At 41.4% G+C, this 22,512-nt stretch overlaps 1 protein-coding gene across 3 annotated transcripts in view; it reads left to right on the forward strand.

The window, feature by feature from the left end:
* The first annotated feature begins 9,534 nt into the window (after window positions 1-9,534).
* KANK1 (KN motif and ankyrin repeat domains 1) overlaps window positions 9,535-22,512 on the forward strand; it is an 82,584-nt gene continuing 69,606 nt past the window's right edge. For all 3 annotated transcript variants that reach the window (XM_015426067.1, XM_015426083.1, XM_015426076.1), the window contains exon 1: window positions 9,535-9,595. The gene's annotated coding sequence lies outside the window, so the exon portion shown is untranslated. The remainder of the gene's footprint in view (window positions 9,596-22,512) is intronic.

Here is a 22,512-nt window from a genome sequence, read left to right on the forward strand (position 1 = left end):
ATAACAAGCAAAAGGTGGGTGTGGCTGGATAACCACACTTCTGGTGACATGTGGGTGCGGCCTAATGTGCTAATGAGCTGTGCTGTCAGGGGTGTGGTGCAATATACTAATGAGTTTCTGCTGTTGGGTGTGGCCTATTATGCTAATGAGTTCCTGCTGGGCTTTTTCTACAAAAAGAGCCCTGACTATATTCTAGAATGGAAACTAAGATCACTGAGATCGCTAAGGAGAAAGTGGTGTTGCCCTTGGGCAGACTTGGGTTTTTTTTCTGTTAGAACCAAGGATGGAAAACTGTATTGTATCTCCTTAACTTTATAAGCTGATAAACTTTTGCAGAAAGTGGGTTGAGGAGGGGTACAGCTTTTAGAAATGTTGTGAGCAAATGGGGAGGGCAATCATACTGGGAAGCGATTTAGATGAGATGTGGGCATAAACAGCCCTGACTTTTAACAGCGTAACTGCTATAACAAAAAATTAATTTTCTGCAACAATTGTTAGCAGTTGGCAGGAGTGGGTGTTTGCATTTTCACTGTTGTTTCCACAGGAAACTGGGTGTTCCTGTATCCAGACCGGAACTAGCCTGGTATTACAATTTCTGATTGTAATACACAATCTCTGCAAGTGATTTCTTTGGCTTCAGAGTTCGGGCATTTCAAGCTAGTGTCTTCCTGTTTTGGGAAGGTGGGTGGTATAGGATAGCCAAACTGATGCATACTGATTTGTTTGATAAGTGAGTTATGTCTGTACATTAGTACTATCTGAAGATCGTAAAAATAGCATTTTATTCTGGAAGGATAGCCATATGAGGCTAATGAAACAAAAAACCCCAACAACAACAACAACAAAAGTCCCCCTCCACACCTATAATTTATAGTATACTTTTACCTAAAAGACAAATTTGTTGTAATGTAAACTTTGGTTGGATACAAGTGTCTACTTCATCAGATGCCTGGAATCAAAAGCACACATATATATGTCTTGGAGGTACAGGAGAAGAAAAACAATGTTTTTATATGGTGCAAATTATAGACTAAAGGGAATATCAACATGGAAGTGCAGTTGTACCTGCAGTTGTACCTGATTCAACCAATAGTGCCACAAGAAAAATAAATCTTACACATTTTATAAGGTGTAAAATGAGAACTTCTGAAAGGCTGCCCAAAAATGCATACTGGCACATATACATGACTTTGAAAACCTGGCAGGGTGGGACTGTCCCACTTCCCTTTCCTGATGTAGATTACTGAGCCTCCTGAAATGTTGTTCATCAGGTATCAACGAACCTTCAAGAATAGCAAAGGGGACAAAACGGGATCTTGCAGTAGAAGGTGTGAATTGGGAGACATCTCTAGTGCTGTTTCTCTAGAAGTGTTTGGCTGGAATCAGGCAGTTGTTGACACACTTGCTTTAATGACCTGAGTGGTATTTTAGTCTGACTTTGCACTTTGGTCTTGGCTAATGGTAGAATTTTAATAGCTGAAATTGTTACTCCAAAAATTAGATCTCTTGAACTTCAGCTGTTTGTGGTGTTTTTTAGGATTTCAGAATCCTTTATACTGAATGCATAAATATACTACTTAAAGTGATATTTTCTTTGTCTGTTGTACTATCCCATATTGCTTTCCTGAAGATAATTTGAGAAGATTGCATTAGATAGCAATTAGTGTGGGAAGATTTAAAGTGAATGAATGTGTAAAATCTTTATCATGCCTTCCATCAAGGTATGTTGACAGGAAGCAGTTTATCAAATAAAAACTGTTGTCACTTTTTGGGTAGAGTCCAGCCATTTATTTGTATTATAACTTGGCCGTGTTCTTCTATTGGCATGGTAATCCCATGCGTTTGTTTGCTCTTTATGATTGAAAGGTGTAGCCATCCTCTTGTAGGTCATCTCTCTCAGGTTTTTGCAGTCACAAATATTATCTGAAGTTTCTCAGACTTCTTTAAGGTTTTAAAAGATGACAGTTGCAATGAAAATAGGTATAAAATATCTTAATTCTTGAAAAATCATAATTTTAATCGTAAAACAACCTAACCTTTTAGTCGTAAGAACCACAGTAAGGACAAATTGGTTTGGAGGTATGGTATCATCTTGTAATGGCATTCATATTCATAATCATCAAAGTTAGGAATTAAAGGCTTGTTCCTAGCTTGGTCAGTTTTGTCCATTTACTTGTGTATCCTAGACTTGACACCTCTTGTACTACTTGTTAAACTAGCAGTTGTGGAATCTCACTTTTTCCATGTTAGCTCAGTGAATAGATTGGTAAAATAGTCATGGAGTTTTGGGTGTAGTGGCATCTGAAATGACTTCCTTCTTGGGGTGGGAGCTGTTTGTTTTCTTGAAATGAATTAAAGCTCATCACTCAGCAAACTGTTTGAAATATCAGATACTTTTGGCCTTCATGTTAGGAACCTAGTTTTTCTACATTGAAACCATACATTTAATTTATTGTAGCAAACATACTTGAAAAGATTTTAATCTTTCCTTCTGGAATTTATAAGCAAAACTGTAGCTGTGTTTCACCATCTCAACAGTGCAAGAGCTACTTGCAGTTATACAGCTTTGTTGTTCTGTCTGGAAAAATAGTCAGCATCTGGATTTTTCAGCTCTGCGTGCCATAAAAATTGACTACATCGTAATATTTGGAAAAAACACTTTGTTATGGGACGTTGAATTTCACTTGTATTAATAATATTGGAGGTGTGGTGCTAAGACCACTGAGTTGTTCACATACATTATCTTGGCACTCATATTGCCATGACCTTGCAGCATCCATTTGGTTGCCACCAGTCTGTGCCCCTTAGCCTGTGATCCAACCCATCTGGATCTGACTGGCCCTATCTTAAAGAGTTGCTTGCCTGAGAGCCATGAAGGTCTTAGTCTGGTAGGGGGTAGTCCAGGACAAAGAGGGTGAATTAGCAGAAGAATGTGTAGGAACAGTCCACTTGACATAATCAAATTACAGTCATGAAGGTATAATTTCTAGCTTTCCTAATGTGTACAGATTCAGAAAGGAAAAACACACCACAATGGAAAGCTCAGAAAGGAAGTAATTACTGATTCTTGTTAGACTATTGCATAGGTATTTTGGTTCAATAACGTTTTTGAAGCACAGTATTTTATATTGTCTTGCATTGTCCTCCCTAATAAAAGAACCCCTACAGTTTGAGATAATTCACAAATGTTGATGAAAAATAATTGTTATTTACAACTTTCTTATAATAAAAGTTATTTTAAATAAATAAATAAATTCCCAGATATCTCAGTCTGTAACTTTATGAAATTCTCTTCCTAAAATTCTCAATCCTCATCCAGGTCAGGCAAATGAATTCACATCTGACACATCTCAACTCTTTCTCAAACCTTTCCTTATGTGCATGGATGCTCCTTCTGCATAGATGCTCCTTTGAGCAGGCCTGCTCCCCTACGCTAAAGCCTTTAGGGTACCAGCCTCCATGTGTGGCATGGAGTGTCAAAAGTTAACGTGTTCCTTAAGTGGGACAGGTTGGTCAAAGACAAAACCACAAGGGGCAGAGATGTGATTAACCCCAGAGGCAACATGCTACCACCAGTCCCCTTAACCAACCCGTCAGCCAGAGACCAAGTCTCCAGCACTCCCGGGTCTAAGATCAAGAGCCAGCTCTGCAAGATAGGACACTTGCAAGATGAGTTCCAAGAAACAGTAATTCTGGTCACTGTAGCCAATAAGGGCTGAAGTATTGGATTCACATTGAAGCCCCAAAACCTCAGAGCACCACAAAGTATGATTAAGATTTGTTAAAGGAATGTGCAGTTATATACAAGAACAGTGAACAGCAATGACAAAATAATAAAGCCACGCACATTTACAGGCATTGGTTCTCTGAATCCAGATGTTACCTGACCAGACTGAGTCTAATCAGGGTTTCAAAATCCAAAGTCAGAAACAGGTGTTCTGGCTAGCATGGCCCATCTGAATCAAGAGGTATCCCAAAGACACATGTAATCCAGACAAAAGGCTAACACTAGAATGAAAGATCTTCCTTTATGCTAAATTACCTGCGTTAGCCTGAGTCTAGTTGACCGATCAAATATCTAGTGAATGCTGTAATTTGACCAGTCAGGTTTGTTGCTAGCCAGTTGACCCCGGTATATTGCTCTAATGAGACCATATACTCTTCAGCTGTATGGGGCCTAATTAAGCAAGCACCTTCCCCCACCCATGGGTGGGAGACTGAATGAATAGGCCAAACTAATGAGACTGAATGAATAGGCCAAACTCCCACCTGGATTCTTTGGCCTTGGAAGCACGAGGCCTAATGGTCTGACTGGAACCTGTGTCAGCTTTCCATCTCCCTTGTCTCAGCCTTTAAATGACAGTCAGATTGACCACAGGTTCTCAGACAGAAAAGTTGTTTTTAAGGCTGGTAATAATATGGACCACTAGGAGAAGAAAATAAAGATTGTAAGGAAGGGGAGATAGCATATATATGATTGAAGAAGTCCTGGTTTTAAGATGGGGGGGGGGAGCGGTAACCAATTGGGGGAACAACATTTTTAAAAATGAGATGCTGATGTTTCCTGATGTTTGCACTGGCGAAAATTAATTATGCTCTTGTTTGTCTCTTTGAATTGTCTGATTAGCTGGAATGGATATAAGAGAAGCGATACACTCTTTGATCACCTTCAATGTTAACAAATCTTAATTGTCTTAAAGCTAATTTTGTAAGCAATGTATGACCACCACCTCTTGGGTTTTTAGTGGTTTTCTTTACTTTCACCTGTAGTTTGTAGTTACCCCTCCTTGTTTCTTTGTGGTTTATAGAAAATGCAATAAAAAAATCCCCTGCGGGGGGCCAAAAAAAGAAAAAGAAGAAGACTTGTTGGGCAAAAGCCTCACCTGGACCCATGTGTTTCCTAAAACACTTGTTGGACACCAGGAAGGGTGTTGGTGGGCACCATAGGCACCCATGGGCACTGCACTGAGGACTTCTGCTTTAAAAGATACTTCATCATAGATTCAGGGGAAGCCTGGATTGCATGTAAGAGGTTAAAATAGGTTTATTCACGTAGATAAATTCAGGATAGCAACTGTTAGCATAAAGATACTTGGTTTGTAGCACTGGATTTAAAATATGGTGACTTTCATATTGCAGTAAACTTCTTGTTCAGAAAATTTCTCCATTATCAGTGCAGACCCTCCATCTACAATATATGGTTGGCTTGTTTGGGTTACCAACAGCCACCAGAGTTTTTATAAAGTTTATGTAGCCCTTGTAGCCTACCTAATTTTCAGAGGTTGCAGCATCTTCCTATAGTTAGAGTATTGGCTCATAATTACAAATTCATAATTACAAATTCAGACTAACTACATCTGTAACATCTAGAAATTGGTGTATGCAGAGCTCAAGACTTGGGGGCTACAGATAAATTAGCAAAAATTAAAACTTGTACCTATGCAACAGGCAGGGCTCTTTTTGTAGAAAAAGCCCAACAGGAACTCATTAGCATAACAGGCCACACCCAATAGCAGGAACTCATTCGCATATTAGGCCACACCCCTGACAGCACAGATCTGCCCTCACAGAGGTGGGAGAGCTTGTACCTGAATAAACCTTGGTCTTAATGATGCCACTGGACTCTTTTGGATTGCTAGTTATGGGGGGGGGGTCTCTAAGGCATTACTGGGCTCTAATCTAACAAGTTTCATCATGATATGACAAAAGTAAAACCCGGTACAGCTTCCCCCCCCAAAAAAAAAGTAGCTAAATATCTCAAGCCAGCTGCACCCCAGATTCAACCAGCGCTGCATCAAGAAAGGGGAGGCGTAATGGAACCAGTATCCTGGAGTCCCAGCCACCACTGAGTGCTCATGACCCGTGTCCAGATGACACTTTCTTCAAATTCATTCTCTAAAGCACCAAAGATGCTGTCCTAAGAACAGGTACCTGGAAGTTGTGGAACTCTAGGAGTTTGTTTGCCCCCCATATGAAATCCCCCTAAATTTGCTTGCCTCCCATATGGAACCCTAAATTTACAGATTTTAAAGGTACTCTGAAACAGACACACTTCCAACTAGTCAGCAAGAGGTCTAAGAGTGATGTCTAAGTGACCCCCTCTCCTTAAAATTATTTCAGGGGATGCCTGTGTTGCATAGCGAGCCCCACTGAACAGCATGGGATTTACTTCCGAGTAAACATGCATGGCAAGATTTCTGCTTCTGGGGAAAAAAAATTAATCTCAGTTTCCTCCTCCTCCAGGCCACCCAGCTCCTGCTTCCAAAGCGCACTCAAGTTCTTATTAACTGCACACAAAAATAGTTGCAAGGACGCAAAGGAAAAGGAGGAGGAAGAAGAAGACGGATTCTGCTTAGCTCAGCGCGGGGAAGGGTTCAGAGGACAGATGTTTTCCCGGGGGGTGGTGGTGGTGGTTAAGGCTCAGACAGTCCTGGCAAAGCCCACAAGAAGTTTCAGTCTGCCCAACTCTCTCCTCCTCTCCCCGCGCCCCAGCGAACTTCCACTGCACTTAGCAAACTGCACATCCACGATCCGCTTACCAGAAGGCACACAAAGCAAAGGCAGCTGTCGGGCGGCCAACAAGCCGTGGCGGGGGGAGAGGGGGGCAGAGGAGTTCCCTTTCCAAAGCCAGATTTTCTGCGAAGCCCTCTTAAATTCGGAGTCATGCTGCCAAAACAGCGTTGGTGCTGCCACTTGAGCCTCCCGGCCCGCGATCCCCTTTCCCACGCCGCTTAATCCGTACTTTTCTGCTTGCCCCGTGTCACCAAAAGTTCCTTTCTCCTTACATGCAAGCCCCTGCCACCCCCCGCAGTCCACCCCGATCATGACCTGTCTTTGTGCCATTGGGCCGCACGCAGGCACCGGCCTTGCCTGTCTCCCTTCTGCCGCCGTCTTTCTCTCTTTCCCCTGCCCTGCCACATTGACGCCCTTCAGCTTCTCCTCCTTTTCTCTTCCTCCCTTCGGAGCACCCATGGAGCGGAGCTTCTCCCTGTCCTGCCACAGCTGAGGAGAAAGTAACCGCCGCCCACCATGTACCGTTGTCTGGGGGAGCTCCTGACGCCCGCCCACGCTGCTTGGCGGTGGCCCTGCTGTCGGGGAATGGCCCAGGGGGGAGGCCCTGCGGCGGTGGCCCCCCTCTTGCGGCCAGCCAGTGGTGCTACAGCCAGGCCATTGAGCAGGAAGATGACCCCAACTTCTTCAAGATGGTGGAGGGCTTCTTTGACTGGGGCGCCAGCATCATGGAGGACAACCTGGTGGAGGGCTGCTGGGAGCAGGGGGCGTGGCCAAATTGGAGGGCTGCCGGAATACCGTTCTGGTGCGTTCTGCCCCCAAAATAGCCCTGGCAACAGGTATGTTGGGAGATAAGTTTTGGGTTTTATTCAAAACATGGCTTTCCTCTCAGAGGGAAAAATAAGGGATATTGCCATTTTCAAACAGTCCTCAACATGTAAAAACCTTGAGGTTTGTAACTTCTACTGCTGCATTTGTAAGGGTATGGGTTTTCTTGAGTCACTGCTCACTTCTTCAGTATACAGAAGAAGTGAGCAGTTGATCACAAAAGCTCATACCCTGCCACAAATTTTGTTAGTCTTTAAGGTGCTTCTAAGGAGCTGCGGTGGCTCAAGTGGTTAAGATGCTGAACTGGAGGCTGTGGAAGGTCAGTAGTTCAGCAGTTTGAGACCCGAGTTGCCGCATGACGGAGTGAGCTCCCGTCTCTAGTTCCAGCTCCTGCCAACCTAGCAGTTCGAAAGCAAGAAATTGCAAGTAGATAAATAGGTACCACTTTGATGGGAAGGTAACAGCGTTCCGTGCGTCTTGGTGTTTAGTCATGCTGGCCACATGACCATGGAAACGTCTTCGGACAGCGCTGGCTCTTCGGCTTTGAAACGGAGATGAGCACCGCAACCCTAGAGTCGGATTCGACTGGCTTTCGAGCAAGGGAACCTTTACTTTACTTTTTAAGGTGCTTCTGTCTGGACTCTCTTTTTGGTGTAGTGGTTTGTTTGGTGTAGTGGTTAAGTGTGCAGACTCTAATCTGGGAGAACCAGGATTGATTCCCCACTCCTCCACTTGCACCTGGCTGGGGTGACCTTGGGTCAGTCACAAGCTCTGGCACAGCTGTCCTTGAATAAGAGCAGTTTGTGTCAGAGTTCTCTCAGCCCCACCCACCTCACAGGGTGTCTGTTGTGGGGAGGGGAAGGGAAAGGAGTTTGTAAGCCGCTCTGAGACTCCAAGTGAAGGGCGGGGTATAAATCCAATCTCTTCTTCTTCTACTGCTACAGACAAACACGGCTACCCATCTTGATCTATCTGCATTTGCAAGGTTTACAATACAGCTTCTTCAGAATTAATTTGTAAGACTCTTTCAACAGTGATGATCAGACAAAATGTCAAACTGAGCATACCCAGAACTTTCATTCATTTCTTCATATGCTGGATGTCAGAGAGGAATAGCAGGGTGCCTTGTTCGGAATCATTTCCTCCATTCTGACTGTGATAACAGATGCTTCTTGGCTGGGTTGGTGAGCTCATTGTATAGACCTCACTGTAAGAGGCACCTGGTTCTCTGTAGAAACAACTCCTCATGTGAATATCCTAGGACTGACAACAATGAAATGTGTTCTAGCAGGTTTCATGGATGTGGTTCAAGAGAAAAATATACAGGTGGTGACAGGCAACACTACTGTGTTGTTCTCTCTGAACAAGAGGGGAGGTACCAACTCTTGGGCATTTTGCATAGAAAGTCTGGATGTATGGGACTCCTGCGTGATGCTATTTATGTGTTCATGTATATTTATTTAATTACTTTGAATGTGTGTGTGTGTGTTTTTTTTCTCTGTCTCTTGGAGACACATTTCTTGGAACGCAAGCAATGTTCTATGTGACTCCAACCCCAGTCCTACTAATAGGAGGGGTGTTGTATGCAGTCCAGCAGAGGATGTATTGTATCCTAACATCCCTCTGCTGGCTCAGGCAGACCTTGTTTATATGTCAGTGTCTCAAGGTCAGTGCACTGGCTCAGGACTTCTTGAAGGCAAAAGAAAGTGCTTCATCACAACATCAAAGTGCTACCTTTGTAAGCTTGACTCCTTTAGATGTGAATGAATTATTCTTTGATTCAGTGCAAAGAGTCCTTGCACAAACTAGAAAACTTTCCACCTGGAAACCCTGCTTTGCCAAATTTTGTATTTGGATGTCTCAAAAGGCTCTTTGGTTCAGTATTTCAGTTTCTTCATACGCAGCTATGTTGCCGTTTGACTGCCCTTCTTGTGTTAATTTGAATAAGGAGGTGAGGAAAGAGACGTGTACATTTTGAATGGTGTGATCTGTTATCTGCTGTCCCAGCCTTAGCTTCTCATAAGGTAAATGAATTCTGAGTGCCTCATGAAAATAGCTCTTGTTAGTGTCTCCTAATAGGCTGGCTTACTTTAGCTATCATATGATAACATTTAGCTATACTTAGAAGAGGGTTAGTCCTGTCGTTCTCAAGATATAAAAACTTGATTTTGGTTTGCTAACCTGCAGTTGTCCTCTCCTTCCTGGGAATTCTAGCTTTCAAAACTTGTTGAAACAAGCTGCAGTATGATGGCAGCAGGTAAGGGACTTAGTGAAGTAGGATCATCCTCAAATGCCCTTTAAAATCTTTGTCATTCCTTTTTATAACCAGAAGTTAATTTGTAAAAGTTCTGTATAGCATTTGATAGGTGAAGATTTAAAGTGTAAGGCCTAGGGGAGGCTACTTTAACTGCATTAAGAATGCTTGTAGGTAATTAAAAAATCTCTTACCCACTGGTTTTGCTTTTCTTTAAGAAAGGTACAGAATTTATAGGTATATTTTTAAATATATATATACAAACTTATTTGAGGTTCTTGTGTAGCTAATAAATATAGCTGTCCGTTGCAAATTATTCTATCCATTTGGGGGGGGGGAGTGATTTCAGAAGGAAGCCATATGCTTCATATTATGTAGTAAAAGTTATTAATGGCTGAGCACTAAACCTGAAAGTTCAGTGTCAAGGAATCAAGAAACTTCTCCACTGAAAATAACATACATTTTCCAGCTAATTTAATTTGTGCATAGTTTGGATTTCCTTCCATGGTATTTATGTGATGGTAATCACACTGACAGTAGTCCTATAACTGTAGAGGTAGTTGATATATCACTATTGGTTTTACTTTTTTCTCTCCAAAGCAGTCTGAGGGAACAGCTTCTAGGACCCCCACAGAGTTGTCATGCTTTCTCATTTTGTCATTTGAATGCATAATTAGTCTTGAATATGCCCTTTCATATGGCCTCAAAGTAGCTGACTTGCCTAAAAAAACCTTGTAGTCTTGTATGGAAGCAATTTCCCCCCATTTTATTGACCTTATTAAAGTAACAAATAATACCATAGATAACTATCATGTACCCTCCATATTGTCTACAACAAAATTATTCAGTTGTCAGTTAACCTGAATGTTGGGTCAGGGGGTTAGGTAATAAGGTACTTGATAGCATTCATGCATGTATTTCACCAGAAAATGTGAATGGTTGCTTTATTTTTAAGGGAGAATAGTGAATGTTGTCTAAATTTACTGCATAGATGCTTTAGAGATATAATGAGGATGTCTTTAATCATGCTAAACAAGAAGTGTGGCTTCCAAAACAGGGTCATGAAATCTGATTTTGGGTAAACTCCCAAAGCCTTGACCCTCCGCCACCACTACCACCACCTCACCATAAGCAGCAGCCGGCTTTCCACGGCCCCAATGGGCAGATGCTGCACTGTAGCCACAAGCAGGACAGACGGAGCAGACCTTCCATACCCTGGGGGGGTTCGAGTCGTGGTGAGGATCTGCAGACACAGGATGCATGCTTGGCAGGGTGGGGCATTTTTCTCCTCGCCAAGTAACTCTAAAGATGTTTCTATCAAATGTGTATGGAAAATTAAAAGTTGTAGTCTATTATCCAGTTGTTATTAAGTTTGCCATGTGATGAATTTGGGCAAGTAGTGAATTTACAGGCCATAATCTCACAGTGGGCCTATTCAGGCATTATTTATACCCTGGAATAGAAAGGCGAACGGGTAGCCTGGGAGGTATTGGTAGAGGATAAGAATCTATCTGTTAAATTCTCTGAAGCCCCAATAGCTGATGAAAAAGTAAAAGTATAATAGTTTTCCCCTCCCTTATCCACATGCAAGTTATTCAGAATTGATGTAATGTTAAAGATAACTGGTTTAATCCTTTTAATATCAGATATCCAAATAGAACTAGGAGAGCTTGCATTCTTGAAAGCTTATACCCTTGAATCTTGCTCTTCTGCTCTGCAGGCCAACTTGGCTACCCAACTGAAACCAAATAGAACCAATGACTTTGTCAGATCATGCTACTCCTTCTTTTTGTGGAAGACTATTTTACTTTATGGAGACCGAATAATGTGCTGTTAAAAAAGGATAACATTGCATGCTGTCAAAGAGAAACTCAAGAAGTTGTTCAGCTTTAGTAACACCCAGGGCTTTTTTTGTAGAAAAAGCCCAGCAGGAACATATTAGCATAATTGGCCACACCCAACAGCAGGAACTCATTAGCATATTAGGCCACACCCCTGACAGCACAGGTCATTAGCATATGAGGCCACACTCCTGTGTTACCAGAAGTCTGGTCATCCAGCCACACCCACCTTTTGCTTCTTATTCTGTTTACCTTGTTTGTTGTCAAAACCCAGGGCTCTTTTTGTAGCAGGAACTCCTTTGCATGTTAGGCCACACACCCCTAATGTAGCCAATCCTAATGAGTTTCTGCTGTTGGGTGTGGCCTATTATGCTAATGAGTTCCTGCTGGGCGTGGCCAACTCAGGAGTCAGCCGGAACTCCGTTCCTGTGCGTTCCTGCCCAGAAATAGCCCTGGTAACACCTCTTAGTAAATCATTTTGGACATGAGTAAACCTTAATGAGATGTGTACCTATACAACAAACAGCCTGGCAGGAAAAGAAATATCATAAATTGAAAGATTATTTGATAATATAAATTAAGCAATTAGAAAACAAGCATAACATTTGATTAGTGGAGCAATATAGACAAATACGAGCATATAAAGCATATCTAAAAGATAATATACCCTAAGGAAGCTATTAAATAATTTTCTTTACAAAGCAGCTGAAAAAAAGCAACAAAACTGAATAGTTACTGGCAAATTATTTGGCAAAAAACCCAAACAGAACTCTCAAGTAATAACAGCTTTTTTTCTTATTTAGTTCAAAAGTTAACAAATAGCAAAAGAGATACATCTAACATATTTGTAGAATATTATCAGAAGCTGTATAATGAATGTATGAAGTTGTCTTATACAATTGATGTTCATCATCATGGCTTCTGTGTAGGCTCACGTTGGGGACTGCGTGTGCACAGGCCAGCTGTGGAAAAGATTTCCAAAGATTTCTAGTAGGCTAGGAGCGCCCCTACTCCCTATGGTGCTTTTCCATAAGTGTAACCCTGTTTTATCAATCAAGGTCAGTATTTTCTACTCTGACTGGCAGCAGCTCAGGTATCACTTACTGCCTAATAGTTTTAGCTGGAAGTGCCAGGGGTTGAACCTGAGATTTTTGTGCATGCCAAGCAGATCCTCTACCACTGAGGGGAAGGCCTTGGCCTTTATGCCCTGTTGTTGGCCATCCAGAGGAACTGATTGGCCACTGTGTGAGGCAAGATGCTAGACTAGATGGACCATACTTCAAGAGTATTTAGAATAACATTAGCTACAGCCTTCATCATAGAATTGCCAGGTACTCCCTGGCAGTCAGCTGGGGGGGAGCTTACTGGCATCAAAAAGAGGCTTAGGCTGGCATCACCAACAATGTGGTGGTGTCACTTCTGGCTTCAAATTCCAAAAGGTTTTAATGCAAGATGTGCATGACTAGGTATTGTTGAATGCATTTCTAATAAGCTGAGAGTTATCCTGCAAGCAAATAATATATACTTTCTCATTAACTTGTGAGGTCCAACAAGGATGCCCTCCTTACTTTTTCCTATTTGTATAGAACCTTTTGGCAGTCATGATTAGATCTAGGAAAGAAATTAAAGGGGTACTAGTAGGTGGCAAACATATATAAAGTAAGTTTATATGCAGATGATATTGTAGTATAACGTAAATCCTTTGCATTCTTTGGTTAATACTTGAAATGTTGCAAAGAACATGGAACAGTGTCTGATAAATAAATCTGAAACAGAAATACTAAAACAGAATATAGACTTAAAACTAAGGAAGATATTCAAAATACTTTCAGTATCCAATGTTCAAACTCTATGATAATGATACCTAGGGATCTGGCTGTCTTCTAGTCCCGTATACTTGTATAAAAACTACTATATGAAAATCATGGTTATCAGTTAAAAGGTTTGTTGAAATGGATTACATTACTTGCTTGGGAAGAATAATTTCAAAATCATGGCTTACCCAAAATATTACTTTGAAAATGTCCCAATAACTATACCTGTTCAAACTATAAATGCATGGGGAAAGGAGTTTGTTAAATACAAGACAAGAGTTCTGCCAGAGTGATTTATACAAATACGATCGGTTTTATTAAAGTAACTTTTTTTTTTACTTCACACAAATTAATAAAGTGATTTGAGGGGTTACCAAACATGTTGGAAATGCTGGACTGTTTCTGTTGATTTCAGGCATGTTGTTGTCTTGTCCCATAGTTAAGCAATTGTGGATGAAGTAGGCTAGCCAGGCCCTGCCCCCTGCGCTCTTCCCCCTGGTGCCATTCAGCTGGCCAGCAGGGGGACTTACTGGCAGCGTGGCGATGTCACTTCTGGCACACACCAGAAGTAGGCATCATCGTGTCACTGGTGACACAGGGTGTTCTAGTATTTTGGCAAAAACTATGGTAAAAACAATTTTTACCATAGAATTTTAGCTCAAATACTAGAATGTCACTGGTGACGTGATGATATCACTTCCAGTGTGTGCCAGAAGTGACACCACCACATTGTTGGTGATGCCAGCCTAAGCCTCTTTTTGATGCCAGTAAGCTCCCCCCCAGCTGACTGCCAGGGAGTACCTGGCAATTCTATGATGAAGGCTGTAGCTAATGTTATTCTAAATACTCTTGAAGTATTTGCTACTTTTGTTTCCTTTAAGACATTATGTACCTATTCAGGGCTTTTTAAAAAAAGAAGTGGTGGTGGTGGTGGTGGTGGTGGTGGTGGTGGTGGTGGTGGTGGTGGTGGTGGTGGTGGTGGTGGTGGTGGTGGTGGTGGTGGTGGTGGTGGTGGTGGTGGTGGTGGTGGTGGTGGTGGTGGTGGTGGTGGTGGTGGTGGTGGTGGTGGTGGTGGTGGTGGTGGTGGTAGTAGTAGTAGTAGTAGTAGTAGTGCCAGAACTCTCAAGAGGGAAATGAAGTTTTCAATCGTTATACTGAAAACTCATGAACTTTTAAACATTTTTAAAAGAATTTTGTTGAAGAAGTTCCGGAACTCTGCTCTGGCATGTTCCCCCAGAAAAAAATCCTTTACCTATTGTTAACAAAATATGATCTCTCTTATGCTTGTAGTTGCAAAAATAATAATAACAAAGAACTGTTGGAACCCTTTTTTGACAGTTGTTTTTATCTATTCACTTTTACATCTGTTATTTTCTATTATGATATGTTCCATGATGCTGTATGATGTTTTAATATATAGTGAAAAATGTTTAGTTTATGATGCAAACCTCTGTGAACAGATTGCTGAAAGGATTTAATTCATGTCAAAGGTTTTATTTTTACTTTATAAACAACAAGGTTTTAAAAAGGTGTTACTCAGCCTGCCCATTCCATAGAAATCAGTTATGCTTATTCAGGGTATGCTTGTTTAAGGCATAGGACTTTTTTGTTCCATGAAATAATTGGAAATACCTTAAATGTTTCAAGTGCCTTTTCACTGGCAAGAAGAATTCTTTTACACTCTTTATTCTATTGACTATATCAAGGGATGACTTAACAAATGGTTAAATATTTGAAGAAAGGGCATCTTGATTCAGTAAGTTTACTATTGAGAACATAGATTTTTGCAGATACATGAGTTCTGGCAGTGGTCTCTGGCCTGGGTTTGGTCCAGGATTGCAGTGCAGTTAAATCTGACCTTTAGAGCTGAACCTTGGTTAGGGGAATCAGTGTCTGATTATAGCTTGGAATGTATTCTAAGATACAGGAGGCTATCTGAATAGTGTACTAGCTAATGTCAGCATAGACTGTAGCCTGGGTTTTCTTGAAAGCATGACTTGTTCAAACTTGAAAAAAATCTCTTTATGGCTGAAAAGGAAGAGCACATTGATCAAATTTTGGTGTTTCCTTCACACCTTCGGATAGTGCCTCCAGATACAATTGACTTGAAAAAATGATGCAAATCAACAATGATGTAAGAAAAGCAACTTGTCTGGTTCTGAGTGCAACAGTGGGAATAAGCTGTGAGCCAACGGGTTGTGCCTGATCTGCATTTTTTAGTTGCATCAGGTTTATTTAATCTGCATATTGTATTCACAGTGTGGTAGATACTGTTTTGGAGCAAAATAAACAAGTACATACTTGTTACCCTTTTGGTAAACTTTGAAGGTATTAATTAATTTAAGCATCTCTTTTTCAGAATGAGCTGTAGTATGAAATTTTTAAAAAATGAAAGCTGGGATGTCCAAGATACTATCAGTTTATGGACTACAGAAGTCCTTGCAAACTGCATGTTTTTACTCTTACCACTGATGGTGAACATGGGGTTGACATGATGTGATTTCTTAGGAAATGTAATCTTCAGGGAAAACTGTCCAGCCAGGTTTTGCAACTCTTGATACTCACTGTATTGTGGTTACATGGCTCCAGTGTGGTTTCCCCCATACGTTATTTTTTTACTCATGTTATGTATGCTGAAAACATAATGTTTGTACATTTTCAGTTAACTGTAGGAGACTGTGTGTATGTTTGAGTACACTTTTCTTTAACAAAAATATGACTTCTCTTTACATATAAGTGGCTAAGAATGGGAATATAATTTTTCTTGAAGTTCTGTTTGCTTCAAAGCACAGTCTAACAGCAGCCAGATACCACATTGTAGTCCAAAGTGTCTAAATCTGTATAAAACAAGTTACAGTGTGCTCCTGTTCTAGCAGTTTGACCCAATGCTTACCATGTCAACCTGAAAGCAATTACTGATTAACAGACAGACACAGACAGACAGACAGACAGACAGACAGACACACACACACACACACACACACACACTGAATTACCTTCTTCAGTGCAGAGAAGAAGGGCTACAGTTTTGGTTTACAACCTGGGGAGCAGAGTGTTGCTGTCTGCTTCCTAGCAACAGAAGTATAGTGAGATCTCATTGATCTGTTGTCGGTAGTTTCCATTTTAGTCCATGAGCTAGAACTCCTCATGTAAGGAGCCAGAAGACAGTTGCAATTTGGGGATTTATTTGCAATGAAAATGAAAACAAAAATAGTTGTTGCATTCCTTTACCTTAAGTCACCCCAATAGCCATTTGAAGTGCCCAAGTGGTAGCCTAGACAGAATAATTAAAGCAAGGCAGACTGCTCAGTTGAGTTTTCACCCCCGCACAGGTTCTGAAGATGTATAGTAAAAGGAGAAGTTGTCCATTTTATTCAAAACCCTATTCATCTTGGGAATACCAGGTACCTATGAAGAGCGGAAGATTTATTCTGGAGTATGTATATGTGTATATGGTATGTGGAGGGAATGGAGTACATGAGCAGTCTTTTATTCTTTAGAAAAGAAGGTTTGGAGAGTTAGAAAGAAGGGGGTCATGTAATGTGTCACTTTGTCTGAGAGGCTGTGATTTTTTAAATGTCTAGCTATTGATGACTTCTGGGATTCCTCCTCTAGTGGGTCATCGGGACCCCAAGGGGCCTCAAATAGTAGCCTACCATCAAAGAGGGGGAATGATGGAAACTTTTTACACTCTACAGGATGATCAATGTCACCCATGTCACTGGACAAACAGTTTATGTTATTAGACAGTGACAGTAACTGTGCATGCGAATATTGCGATAACACTGTTACACAGAATGGAATTTATCCTCTGTGGGACTAAAATAAATGTCCAAATAAATGTCCCAAAGTGTTAAGAATGAGATGAATCAAATTCTAGAAAGATCAAAAGAGAAGAAAGAACTATCTGCTGTCCCTTCCTCCCTGTTTGGCTGCTTCCAAATATTGTGTAGGTGGCAACACTGTGACACTTGCTGATTATAATGAGAAATCTGCAGGAAAGGGCCAAAGAAACGTTATGAATTCTGAAGTAATGAACAGCATACCATAGTAAAGGTCATGCTTTCATTCATAATTTTATATCTGCTCTGAGAATCTTTTCCTGCTATATTTGAATTGAGAAATGCTTCATGGCCTCTTTATGAAGTGTAGAAAATGGTACTTGGATTCCCCCCCCCCCCAGGATTGTCTAGAGAAAGTTGTTTAGCTACCTGCTAGAATGGTTTCTTCTTTGAAAAAATAAAATAACTAAAAGCAATTTTAAAGATAAGGTTGGGTGCCTCATTTCTGCATTATGTGGCATAGAAAATCCTCGTATAACTACCAGAAAAATTTAAACCAGCTCTAAATATTCTTATTCTTAATTTCTCAGTCTATGTTCCTGCAGATTAAAATCATTTGCTGCAAGGGAGATGCGAGAGAGAAATTAAACTATAAACTGGGAAGCTATTTTCTTTTCATTACTGTGGCTTATTCAGAATAACACAGTGCGGAAATTTATAGTGGTGTATATCCTTTCTGTGCATTTGTGCACTCTGTGTTTGTAAAGTGCAGTCCTTGTCCCTTCCCTGAAAGGGTTTGTCTTTGTACACTGCCCTTGGAGCTTGGAAGAGGCGATGTTTAAAGTAGCCAGTGGGAAATTGGCTGGAAGCAGGGCTGCAGCCTCATATATAGTTGCCTCCAGCCAAATGGCTATTATGGGGAAGCTATATATGGGGTTGTTGCTCTGCCTCTCTGGACTCTTTTCACAGATGCAGCACCCATCCTCCCTCTCAGCTTTGCAGAGTGGGCTTAATGGCACTTGCTGTTAAAGGCCATGTAAGAATGTTCATGTTTAGAAACTGGATTGGCTTTAATTCTCCCCCCCCCAACTCTGCTGGTCAGCGGAGGGTCTTATTAAGCCATGTCTTTGGTGGTAGGTAGAATTACTTGGTTACAGCTGTCAGTTGCTGTGCTAGAAAAGGTGTCAAGTTAAAGCACAAAGTTTGGTGACCACCTTAAGGCATTTGTATATGTATTTCTCAAGTGTGGCCCCATCTGTGGATATCTAAATCTTCAGATTAGGACTATACAGAAAGAAAACAGATACTTCTGCAAACTCAGGGGACCCCTCAGGTTTGTAGAAGAATCTGAAGCTGAAAAATAAATTGAATAGGGGGGTTAATTCCCCCTCAAACAAAATCACCTGAGCAAGTGCAGACAATGCTCTTACCTCCTCTTTTGTTGGTGGGCTGGGGGGGGAGTTTAGGAATGATTGAGTGGAAGCCTCAGTGGGGCCATCTGGTGACCAGGTCAGGGACAGAGAGTGATGGGATGGGGGCAGAAAGAGTGATAGGTTGGAGAAGCAGAAAGAAATAGTGATGGGGGGGCAGAAAGAGAGTACTGGGTGGGGTGGCAGAGTGAGAGTGACAGGCATGGTGGAGAGAGTAAGAGAAGGGGTGGCAGGAGGGGCAAAGGGAGTGGCAGAGAAGTAGGTGAAGAAACGAAGGTGGGGGGAAGTTTCTTGTGAGTCCCTATTGGGTTTTTTTTAAAGGTGAAGGGGATGATGGCCTTAGACCAGGATCTTGGGGGCTAATGCGGTTTCAGAGACTGGGACGGGAATACCCCATGACCCAAAGACCTCATAGCTTGGGAGACAGCATCTGGCACATTTCCCTCAAATATCAAGTAATATATGGCCAGGATGAGTCTGAACATTACATACGACTGTTCTGAGGCTCAGAGCCGGATTGGAGATAGCCAGATTTTAGAGGTGCCTATGTTGGGGAGATCTGACTCACCTGCATTGCATTGTTATAGTTCACATTGTATTAGACTTGCTGATATTCTAATAGCTCCATGAGCAAGCTGAAACAGGAGTTATTAATTAGCTATTACAAATTGTTTTCATCTGAAAGTAGCATTAGAGCTGAGTTAAATTCTTGTAAAATTTTGTGTTGATTTGAATATTTTTCCCAAGAGAGAAAATATTCAAGTTATATGAACATCGAACCATTTTTGCTAAGTCCACCAATAGCACTAATAAATAAAGTAAGCTTGTTAAATGCCTTTGGAACTTACTTCTGGGTCAGGCCGACCTGACTAGGCTCTAAGAGTGAGCTCTGAAGGCCTATAAAAGCCACTCTGGGAGCTTAGTTGGGCTGGCCCGACCTGGAGGAGCTCACTTGGGTGGCCGCAGGTCAGTGGTGGACTCTGATGGCATTTAAATGCCTTCAGGGCTCACTTCCAGGTGGGGCCGTTCTACCACCTTCTGAACTCCCAAACTGAACGAACCATGAACTGGTTTGGGAAACAGAAAAGTTCATGTAAGTTTGATTAAACAAACCACGAACTCCATCGAACCACTGTTTTCCCAGTTCATGCCCATTCCTACCTGAAATTAAATGTTTTGAGAATTTCTGCTTGTATGTTTAAAATAAGTCTTTACCTTTTAACTGCTGGGCCTTGATGAAATCTTAAAAGCTGAGTTGACTGTAAGATGGGTTGGCAGTATTTCTAGTGGGAAAGGGCTGGAATTGTAATAGCTTGCATGACAGTTTGCTTCTTTTGTTGGCTAATATGTTTATGCAAAAACAGCCAATACAAATTTATTTTCTCCATTTGCTTTTGTTGACACAGACCTAGAATTTCCATAACAGCACAGAACATTAGAAATTGAATCTCACAATTCTCTCTGCTTTGATAAACTGCTGGGGAAAGGTGAGGAAAAAATAAATGAGAGTAAGGAAATTATATGAATGAACATCTGCAGCACTGCAGTTAACCTCAGGCCTAGCCTCCGCTCTTGTATCTCCTTAATTTTTGTCCTTCATGGGAATAGATGGTTGCATAGCAAACAAATGATGTGTATGGCAGTAATAGGAGCTTTTAGTTATTGGCACAGTCCAAACAGGAAACATTCCTGAAACCAGTGCTGTGGAGATTGTGAATGCAGTAGAGTTTTGTTTTTCCTATTTGGTAATAACTTTAAATTGAACTTTAAGTTTCTAAACATAGATATAAGGGAAATTGGTATTTTTGCCACTGCCCCACTCACCCTGCATTCAGAAAATTCTGTACAATTTTTCCTTTGAATTAAAACTTGTTTCCTATATTTTATTCTGACATTGTGGCAGGTTCCCTTATACAAAATTAAAGTAGCTACTGCATGCCTCATTGAAACCTGCATTCTAAGTCAAGGGATATAGTCACAATGGCCCTCTGTCTAAAAGGCTGCAAAATTGCAGGTTGTATTTATTGCCTAGAGTTGCTAAGTGGTAAGAGTGATGGGGAATGTTAATAGCATGGTGGTGGTGGAAAGTACTGTCAAGTTGCAACCGATGTATGGTGACCCCATAGGGTTTTCAGAGCAAGAAACGTTCAGAGGTGGTTTGTCATTCCCTTCCTCACCATAGCAATCCTGGAGTTCCTTGGTGGTCTCCCATCCACATACTAACCAGGGTTGACCCTGCTTACCTTCCAAGATCTGGAAAGATCAGGCTAGACTGGGCCATCCAAGTCAGGGTGTTAATAGCATATGATTCTTAAATATGAAGAATAGGGTTCTAAAGAGATTTGGAGTTTGTAGACCCTTAACAGCATGTAATTTAATGCTGGATTATATGTTTTTTACACCTTATTGTTCCATCCTGTGCCAAGACCACCCTTTGGCAACCACTGGTAAAAGGTTTTCATCCTCTAAATTAGGGATTGCAGTCTTCAGTTGTAACAATAACTTGTATTAGCCACTAAAATCAGCTGCAGGTTCTTTTTCAATAATTACAAAACACATTTTAAGCATGTCCACATCTGTTTGTTCAACAGTGCAACAAACCTGGCAAAATCATTCATGTACACAAGGGCTTGGAGAACTTCCACAGCAACTAGGATATAAGGTTTAAAAATTGTATCTCATAATTAAAGTGTACTCACCAGTCAGTGTTATTCACTGAAGACCTAAAATTTGTGAGAACCTCTGTTTAAATGGGAAATAGTGATCCAGCTGGGTAGAATATCAAAACAGAATCTAGGAAACCCAGGTTCAAATCCTTACTTTCCCATAGAAACTTCCTGGGTGATATTGGGCCAGTCACTCTCTCTTAGCCTTGCAAGGTTGTTGTAAGGATAAAATAGAGGAGGGGAGAATTTTGTAAGTCTCTTTGGGTCCCCATTGGGGGATAAATGATGTGGGTGGCAGTTCATGAGCACTAGTACAATACTGTTTTTCAGCATGCCTTTTGTTTGGGGGGAGCTTCATGCGCCATGTGTGACAACTTATGGAGGGGTGTTGTTGATATGTAACATCACATACGGTTATTTTTAAACATCGTACTTTGCCCTGCTGTCCAGTGAAACCATGCATTGTGTAGTTTGGAGCTTCAGTGGCACGTGCCACTGAAATTACAGATGAACCAAAGGTTCCCGCACATGAGTTAAAGACCTATGTGAAAGTATACATTTGACATATCTTCATTGTACATGGAACTATTTCAGTCTTAAGTTTGTGCTACTTCATAATCTAGTCAATGCATAAACAATTAATTACGTCTGGTGTTTTCTTCTCTACGAAGAGGACCAGCATTGCTAGTAACATATAATACTGAGACCTGTATTGGCTTGGTATTCCCTGCTCCCAAAGCACTACCCATACTGAGGGTAAGAAACAGACAAAGGCCACAGTGAACATGAGTCTCAGGTAAACTTTGAACTGTGCTCAGTTTAGAGTTCATCTGCCAGGGGTGCAGGGGAGGGAAAAGTGTAGGAGAGGAGATAAAGACTAATTTGTCCTGCCATGATATGTACTGCAGATCCTGACGAGGCTATCACAGAGATGCGTCTCTCTTTCTCTGGCTGAGTAGGGTAGGCTGGCACAGAAGGATCAGGATTTGGGAGAGCGCCATAAAACATGTGGGTACTCAATTCTGATGAATACCATCACAAAACCCTGTAACCCTAAGTCGAGTTGCACCCTTCTAAGCTTATTTTGAGGTGTCACTCTGCTTATGACTGCACTGTAAGGTAAACTAGATTTGATGAAGGAAAAAACTGCATATATTTCGAATCAGTCCGTCCCCCCCCCGCTTCAGAATTTTCAGAAAATTTTCACTCTTCAGCAGATTAGCTGGGCCTCTACTGCTATGAGACCCCAAGAGTGCTGTTCTCATCACAATTGGTTGAGTCTGACTCTTTGTGACCCCATGGACCACATCACTCCAGGCCCTCCTGTCTTCTGCCATCCTCTGGAGTTTGCTGAATTTCATGTTCATTGCATCGATAACACTGTCTA

Source organism: Gekko japonicus, unplaced genomic scaffold, assembly GCF_001447785.1.
Source record: "Gekko japonicus isolate JY-2015 unplaced genomic scaffold, Gekko_japonicus_V1.1 scaffold31, whole genome shotgun sequence".
Lineage (NCBI taxonomy): Eukaryota > Metazoa > Chordata > Lepidosauria > Squamata > Gekkonidae > Gekko > Gekko japonicus.